The following is a 9,437-nucleotide window of genomic DNA, read 5'->3' as shown; positions in this document are numbered from 1 at the left end:
ATTAGGGTGCAATTTAGCGTTGTCAATCCACCTAGCCTGCACATCTTTGGTTTGTGGGAGCAAAACCCACGCAAACACGGGGAGAATGTGCAGACTTCACACGGACAGTGACTCAGAGTCGTGAGCGAACCTGTGACCTTGGCGTCGTGAGGCAGCTGTGCTAATTACTGCGCCACCGTGCTGCCCTTGGGATGTCACATTTCTAAGCCTTAATTTTAGACTCTCTGTCCCCTGCCTGAAGACTCAGTACATGGGTCAGGGCTGAAGACGGAACTAAATAAATAATGTGTGTTCATGCACAGAATGGTTGGGAACCCAGAGCAGAGGCCCTTGGGTCATTTGACCATTTAATACACAGAGTAGGAGGGGCTTGCTGTCTTTTGATACATATTTCCTGGTTGCTATGTGATTGACTGCTGACTCTTTTGTGATGTCAGCTGGAGACAGGTTTCACTTCCAAGTTACACATCAATAAGAGGCAGTTACTGGGGGAGAGGAGATGGCGTCAGCAGCTGACACTGTTTGTGAGTGACTTTAATTTATAGAGAAATGGAAAGAAAGTATCAATTTAAAAGTAAAGCAATTTAACCAAATGTCATTAATTACAAATGTATTAAAATTAATTATAACCATCATCGTTAAAATAGTCCCACTGCATTCTAGGCTCCGACTGTAAAATTTAAATTAATTACTTTTATATGAATGGACTCTTGGTCGAACAGTACTTCAGTGACATAGAAAGTGAAGGCGAACGGTCATCACACTGACTTGAGACTTGAGAAAGGCCGCTGGAATCGGAAATCAGATTTGGTTATCAAGACCTTTAGTTTAGAAGAATGGATGAAACAGCAAGCAAGCTCAAACAATAGTGTAAGGGGTGGGAGGGTAGGGACACTTGGCTGCGATTCCCATCAGCGTGGAATTTTATCAAGTTGAGTATCTTAACCAGCTACTGCAATCCCCTTTCAGAACTGATATGGCATGTGATAGTCATCAACTATTTCCTGATAGATCTGAAAGGTAAAAGAAGCTATTTTAATGTAAATATTAAGGCCCAGATTTAATACCCATTTTAATATAAGGATTTCAGCATTCATAACCTCAGGTCATGACAAAACACATAACTTCGACAGAAGCACAAAAGCCTGATACGTGGATAAACTAATTGGAGATAAAAACAACATTTTCACTAAGCAAGATGAAAAGCTATTGTTCTAATAAACATATTTTCAAAGACAGTTTGACATTAAGAAATGAGCTGTACCAGGAATCAGATCAAGGCCAAGTAAGCACCATAGCAATATGAAGGCACCATTGTCCAGAATGTGGATAAAAGTAAAGTCAGCAGAAAACCAGTAGAAACCAGTCTTGATAAAAGCGCAGAATCGCATTCCATAACATACACAAATATTCATACATGAAACATTCAGAACTTATGTTGCACATTAAGGATTGACAGTTAACCATCGAATCAAATGTAATTGTTTCTAACACAAACCAATTAGGACGACATAGAGGCGTAGACAGATGGCTACAGACTGATAAAATTATCTTTAAACATGATGGTCCGCATGGTTATCTTTATCCAGGATCATCCGATACTTTGATCTAACTACTCGCTATCCTTATTTTCATATTTTCATTTTCCACTCTAACTCTTGAAGTAAATGCAAGCTGTTTTGCTGTAAGCAAGAAACCATTTCTGAATTACTTTGAAATTTAAATTGTTTCTAAGTTACTTCTATTTAAGTCCTTTTGCTAGCCGGACGTTATTGAGACTAGATTTAAGTTTCTCTCAATTGTAATCAAACAGAGGCAATAAAGATTCCTGTTTCCATCCGGGAAGTTTAACTCCAATTTCTATTGAGTTTTAGTGTCGCAAGACTTCACTACATCCGCATGGTCTTTAATATGACAAGATGAATGGGGTTTAACTCATGTGTAACAATGGACAATACCTCACCTGATTATTCTTGAAGCTGACATGTTCAAGGGATTTTTATTTTGTATTCATCACGTGCTGGACCTGAGCTGCTGTGAATTTCATTTTTTTTTAAATTTAGAGTACCCAATTCATTTTTTCCAATTATGTGGTAATTGAGCGTGGCCAATCCTCCTACCCTGCACATCTTGGATTGTGTGGGTGACACCCACGCAATCACAGGGAGAATGTGCAAACTCCACACAGACAGTGATCCAGGGTCGGGATCGAACCTGGGACCTCGGCGCTGTGAGGCAGCAGTGCTACTCACTGCGCCACCGTACTGCCCTGAATTTCATTTTCTAGTGTCCGAGTGGCTGCATGCTGTATTTAACATGTGCTGGATGTGAATTGATTGCATTTGATCAAGCAATTCAGAAAAAGCTTTGTAGTGCATCCAACTCATATGCTACATATGCTAAACTGGGCTGGTTTAGCTCACAAGGCTAAATCGCTGGCTTACCAAGCAGGCCAGCAGCACGGTTCGATTCCCGTACCAGCCTCCCCGGAGCCGGAATGTGGCGACTAGGGGTAACTTCATTGAAGCCTACTCGTGACAATAAGCGATTTTCATTTTCATTTTCATGTAGTATTTGTTTGAAAAGAGTAGAACCTCTGCTACATATGTACCTAGAACCCCTGATGACCCATCTATTTCTTGTCTCATTTGTTCATGGGATTAGACTGGTTTAAGCGCAGGGAGATTGTAATATCCGCCAGTCATCGCAATAAACATTCTCACAATTTGTTTCTCACTGTCAGAATAGTAGGGTGGAGACACTAACTGTCCAATGTAATAAAGGACAATCTGGCATATGAAAACAAAAGTAAGATATTTTGTCACGTTTCTAAGTCATAACTTTAGTCTCTATACTTGCTGCCTGAAGACTCAATATATGGATGTGGATTTAAAAACAGAACGCAATGTACAGACTCTGTTCATGCACAGATTGGTTGGGAACTGTGGCAGTCACCATTGTTGTATTGTATTGTATTGTATTGTATTTACCGCATATGAGGTGTATTACGGTAAGGCCCTGTAGTACAGGTACGGGGGTAGATCCCTGCGTGCTGGCTCTGCACAATAGGCAGAGTATAAATGTGTGGCTCTCCGAGCTGCAACCATTTCGGCAGCAGCCTGCGGGAGGGCTACACATCTCTGCGTAATAAAGCCTCAATTACACTACACTCTCGTCTCGTCATAATTGATAGTGCATCACTTTATTACGCAGAGATTTTAAAATGACGGATCTCCCCATCAATCCTGATCGCCTGCAGCTGCACCCTAAAGCAGACAACGCCAAGTCAGCCTTCGCACATTGGCTAGCTTGCTTCGAGGCATACATCCGATCTGCGACTGAACTACCCTCAGAGACACAGGAGCTCCAGATCCTTTACACGCGGTGAGCTGCGACATCTTTCCCCCCATCCGGGACGCACCGACCTACGCAGAGGCCATGGCGCTACTGAAGGAGACCTACACTCAGCAGACCAACAAAATCTACGCCAGGCACCTCCTCTCCACGCAGCATCAACTGCCCGGTGAGTCTGTGGAAGATTTCTGGCGTGCCCTGCATGTCCTGGTGAGAGACTGCGATTGCCAGGCCGTTTCGGCCTTTGAACATTCCGAACTTTTAATTTGAGATGCTTTCGTCACTGGCATCGGGTCCGCTTACATCCACCAGCTCCTCTTAGAAGGGGCTACCCTTGACCTCGCGGTGACCAAGAAGCTAGCGATTTCACTCACAGTCGCCTCCCGCAATGTTCAGGCATATGCCCCCGATCGCTTGGCCCACCCCTCCTGTGCAACGTGGTGCACGCTGGCGACCACCTCATCGTGGACCCCACCAGCTGGCCGCGTGGGAGCCAACCAACCCCGGGGGACCCCAGTGCTACTTCTGCAGACAGACAAAACACCCCCAGCAGCGCTGCCCGGCGCGGAGCGCGCTCTGCAAGGCCTGCGGAAGAAAGGACATTTCGCTGCTGTGTGCCAGGCCCGCTCCATCGCCGCTATTGTCCCTGCACCCCCACGTGCGTTCCGTGGCCGCCGCCATCTTCTTCGCCTCAGACCACATGCGGCCCATGGGCGCCGCCATCTTGCTCGCCATCTTTACCACAGCCCACCACGTGCACCAAGTGGGCGCCGCCATCTTTCCCGCCGTAGGACCCCTGCTCGTCGGGCACCTCATCTGGCCAATCATCGCCTGTAACCGCCGCCGATCAGCCACGTCTCGCCCCCATCACGATTGACCAGTCCCGAACACACAACCTCGCGACCGCGTCGACGACAGTACAGGTCGACGGCCACGAGACATCCTGCCTTCTGGACTCCAGGAGCACTGTGAGCTTCATCCACCCTGATACGGTAAGGCGCTGCTCACACGCTGTAGACCCCATGATCCAAAAGATCACCCTGGCGTCTGGATTCCACTCCGTGGCGATCAGGGGGTATTGCACCACCACCCTCACCATCCAGGGCATAGAGATCAGTGGCTTCCTCCTCTACATCCTCCCCAACCTCTGCGCTGCATTGCTACTCGGCCTGGACTTCCAATACAGCCTCCAGAGCCTAACCCTGACATTTGGTGGGCCCCTAACACCCCTCACTGTCTGCGGCCTCACGACCCTTAAGGTCGACCTGCCTTCCCTATTTGCAAAACTCACCTCGGAATGTAAACCCGTCGCCATCAGGAGCAGACGATACAGCGCCCAGGACAGGACCTTCATCAGGTCTGAGGTCCAGTAGCTGCTGCGGGAAGGTATTATCGAGGCCAGCAACAGCCCCTGGAGAGCCCAAGTGGTAGTTGTGAAAACAGGGGAGAAAAACAGGATGGTCGTTGACTACAGTCAGACCATCAATCGGTACAAGCAGCCCGACGCGTACCCCCTCCCAAGCATATCTGATATGGTCAATCAGATTGCACAGTACCGGATCTTTTCGATAGTCAACCTGAAATCTGCCTACCACCAGCTTCCCATTCACAAGGTGGACTGCCCCCACACCGCGTTTGAAACGGACGGCCGCATTTACCATTTCCTTAGGGTTCCCTTCGGCGTCACTAACGGGGTCTTCCAACGGGAGATGGACTGAATCGTTGACCGGTACGGACTGCGGGCCACCTTCCCATACCTGGATAACATCACCATCTGCGGCCACGACCAGTAGGACCACAACGCTAACCTTTCCAAATTCCTCCACACCACCAAACTCCTCAACCTAACCTACAACAAGGAGAAGTGCGTGTTCAGCACCAACCAAATAGCCATCCTTGGCTATGTGGTTCAAAACGGAGTCCTAGGGCCCGACCTAGGCATGCGCCCCCTCATGGAACTCCCAGTCCCCCACTGCCCCAAGGCCCTTAAACAATGCCTGGGTTTCTTCTCGTACTACGCCCAGTGAGTCCCTAAATATGCGGACAAGGCCCTCCCACTCATCAACTCCACCACTTTCCCACTGACAGCCGCGGCTCACCAGGCCTTCAACCGTATCAAAGCCAACATCGTCAAGGCCACAATACACGCTCAGAAGGGGCATTGCCTCGAGCAGGACGACCAGCTACAACCCCCGGGGAAACGGGCAGGTTGAGCGGGAAAATGGGACGGTCTGGAAAGCCATCCAGCTGGCCCTACGATCCAGAAATCTCCCGGCCTCCTGCTAGCAGGAGGTCCTCCCCGACACCCTCCAGTCCATTCGGTCGCTCCTTTGCACGGCGACTAATGAAACTCCCCATGAACGTCTCTTTGCCTTCCCCAGGAAGTCCACCTCCGGGGTTTCGCTCCCAATGTGGCTGGCAGCTCCAGGACCCGTTGTCCTCCGCAATCACGTGTGGCTCCACAAGGCGGACCCATTGGTTGAGAGGGTACAGCTTCTTCACTCGAATCCACAGTACGCCTACGTAGCGTACCCCGATGGCCGCCAAGACACGGTCTCCCTCAGGGACCTGGCACCAGCTGGGTCCCCACACCCACACCCTCCCTCCCCCAGCGCACTCCACCACAGCCCCCGCTCCAGGACAATCCATCCTCCCCTTGGTCCCACCCAGGGATGAAGATGAGGTCGACACGCTCCCGGAGTCACCGACGACCGAACCGGTGCCGGACTCACCACCGAGACTGCGACGCTCGCAACGATGGATCAAGGCGCCCGATCGTCTGAATTTATGAACTGTTCCTAAAATTTCAAACGCCTACTTGTAAATAGCATTCCACCAACCCGCCCGGACTCTTTTTAACAGGGGGTAAATGCGGTAGTTGTATTGTTGTATTGTATTGTATTTACCGCATATGTATGAGGTGTGTTACGGTAAGGCCCTGTAGTACAGGTACGGGGTTGATCCCTGCCTGCTGGCTCCACCCAGTTGGCGGAGTATAAATGTGTGGGCTCTCCGAGCTGCAACCATTTCGGCAGCAGCTGCGGGAGGTTACACATCTCTGCGTAATAAAGCCTCAATTACATTCTACTCTCGTCTCGTCGTAATTGATAGTGCGTCAGGAACCCAGAGCAGAGCCCCGGGTCTTTTGACCGTTTAATACGTGGCATGGAAGGGATTGCTCTCTTTTGATACCTATTTCCTGGTTGCTATATGATTGGCTGCTGGCTCCTTTGTGATTTCAGCTGGAGACTGGTTTGTCTCCCTAGTTACACATCAATAAGAGGCAGTTATTGGGGGAGAGGAGATGGAGTTACAGCCAACACTATGAGTGACTTTAGTTCACCGAGAGAAATGGAAAGTATCAATTTAATATTAAAGTAATTTAACGAAATCATTAAGTACACATATATTTAAATTAATTATCGTCTACATCATGATTAGCCCCACTGATTTCCAGTTTAAGATTCCAAAATTAATACTAATCACTTTTATATTAAAAGATTCTTTGAGGGAACCGTATCTCAGGAATGTGGAAACTGAAGCCGGATCATCATCACACTGACTGAGGCTGGAAAAAGGTTGCTGGAATAAGAGATCAGAGCTGGTGTCCAGTGCCCTCAGTTTTGAAGATGGGAGGAAACAGCAACTTGAAGAATATTGCAAAGCAGAGGAACTCGCCAGAAATTTTGACCAGATGAGGATTTTACCAACGTGAGCCTTATGCCCAGCGATGGCAATCTCCTTTCACAACTGCTATGCCATGACCTTTAATGTGACAAGACTAATGGAGATTAACTCATGTTTAACCCTACTGAATGCCTCACCAATGCATTCCTTCAGACACCATTTCAAGGGATTTTATTTTGTGTTTATCACATGCTGGGCCTTGAAATGATTTTATTTTGTGTTCAGCAAATTTTGGAGCCTGGACTCGAGCCTCTGCATTTCATTTTTTGATGCCAGAGTGGCTGCTCGTTGCATTTAACAAATGTTTCATGTGGGCTACTGCATTTGTTCAAACATTCCAGAAAAAGATTTGCACTGTATCCAACTCTTATGCTAATGGTCTCTGGGAGTGTTTGATTGGACAGAGTAGAATCTGTGCTGAACAAGAACCTGGAATCCCTGATGTCCCCTCCACCTACTGTCTCTTCATTCCTACATTGGAATAAACAAGCTTCAGACCAGAAAAAATGTAATATCCCTTACTCACTGAAGGAAATCAGCTATTTCTGAAAGGTAAAATGCAATTTTAATATAAATACATTAATATCCATTTTAAAATAAGGAATTCAGTATTTATAACCTTAGGTCATGACAGAACACATAACTTAAACAGGGGTACAAAGCTTGACACATTTACAAACTAGTTGAAAATAAAAGCAACATTTCTACTGGCAATATGAACGGATTATTTTTCTAATGAACAGATTTCAAAGTAAGTTTCACATTAAGAAATGAGCTGTACCAGTAATCAAGATCAAGGTCGAAATAAGCACCATAGCAATATGAGGCCACCATTGTTCAGAATATGGATAAAATGAAAGTCAGCCGAAAACCAGTAAAAACCAGACTTGATTACAGCACAAAATCACATTCCATAGCACACACAAATATTCAAACATGAAACATTTAAAACTTATGTTACACATTGAGGATTGACAGTTAACCATCAAATCAAATGTATTTGAGACTCACCCAAACCAATTAGGGCGACAGAGAGGTATGGACAGATGGCCTCAGGCTGATAACATTTTCCTTAAACATGAGAGTTCAGACAGCCATTTTCTATCCAGGATCACTCTATACTTTGATCTAACTACTTGATATCCTTATTTTCGTATTTTCACTTTTGCACTCTTAAAGCTGTTTTGCTTTGAGCAAGAAACGTATCGCCAAAAAGTTGACAAGAACTGTTAACAGGAGAAAACTGTCATTATTTTGAATGTTGCTTTATTAATTTTAAGAAATAAACAAATCTTGTTAGCTGTGCTGTCTTCAACAGCCGGCGAATTCATCTACAGAAAACCAAGTTCATTCAGCGCAAGATTGATTCAGTCATGTATTCAATAAATTATTGTGTTTGATATTTTTAAATAAATGTTTAAAATTAGCTTGGAAATTAAAACTTCAGACAATGTGGAAGCTGTTTTTAAGAAAAAACTCTGATTAAAAGCAAATCTACGTTTCAGAACACACTGTTCTGAAGACAGTTGATGAGCAGTAATTTGGCAGCAATCCAACTTTTGCTCCCAGTCCATTTGAGTAACATATATAAAAACGCTTAGAGATGCAAATGGCATCATTTCAAGTTATCCAACCACTATACGCCCTTTTTTGTTTCTGCAGGAAATTTAACCCTTTGAACAGGCTTTCGTGTACAATCCAGAAGATGTCAAAGACTTGGCAATACACATCCAACACAAAGTTAAAAAGAAACTTGACCAACCCTTTGATTACACTTTTTGGGATTGGCTTTCTGATGGTTAGGTGGCACAGGAATTAACATAATTCAGGGACTTTTCCTATTTTGCATATTTGGACTTATCATTTACATACTAATGTTGCTAATCAGATACTTTGCTACTGCATGCCTACCCATTCTGCCCTACCAATCCACATGGTTCATATCAATTCATGTGCACCACTAGCCAAGAACACCAAAATGGAAAGTTTCTGTTGAACTATTATTTCCTGCATTATTACTCATGTATTAGTGAATTCACTATTAATTAATAATTTCATTCATTAATAATTTTATGACTGAATTACATTATCAATTTTGATAATCATGTTCCCAACTATTACTAAATCATATACTCAACTTCAGTTATTTTGTTGCGTAATCATTTTGTTTGTATACATGAAATTATTATTATTAATCATTTATTATTGAATTATGTAATCATGATATCAATTTTTAATCAGTATATCAATGTTTTAAGCAATTTATCAATTTTTACTAAGTCATTTCCCTTCTCCATCAGGACTACCCACTCAAATAAATAAATGTGCCCTTAGTGCATGACACACAATCTATGCTAAAATTATTCCTTTTTATTGGGAAATAAGACTTGCCAACA

At 44.9% G+C, this 9,437-nt stretch overlaps 1 long non-coding RNA gene across 1 annotated transcript; it reads left to right on the top strand.

Annotated features, from left to right (window-relative positions):
• The first annotated feature begins 465 nt into the window (after positions 1 to 465).
• LOC119977704 lies at positions 466 to 9,028 on the top strand. Its single transcript, XR_005463265.1, has 3 exons — positions 466 to 524; positions 6,855 to 7,593; positions 8,704 to 9,028. It is a non-coding gene; the product is annotated as an uncharacterized LOC119977704 (long non-coding RNA).
• Positions 9,029 to 9,437: the final 409 nt, after the last annotated feature.

Source organism: Scyliorhinus canicula, chromosome 14 (genome assembly GCF_902713615.1).
Source record: "Scyliorhinus canicula chromosome 14, sScyCan1.1, whole genome shotgun sequence".
NCBI lineage: Eukaryota > Metazoa > Chordata > Chondrichthyes > Carcharhiniformes > Scyliorhinidae > Scyliorhinus > Scyliorhinus canicula.
This window is presented reverse-complemented; position numbering and strand designations above follow the sequence as displayed.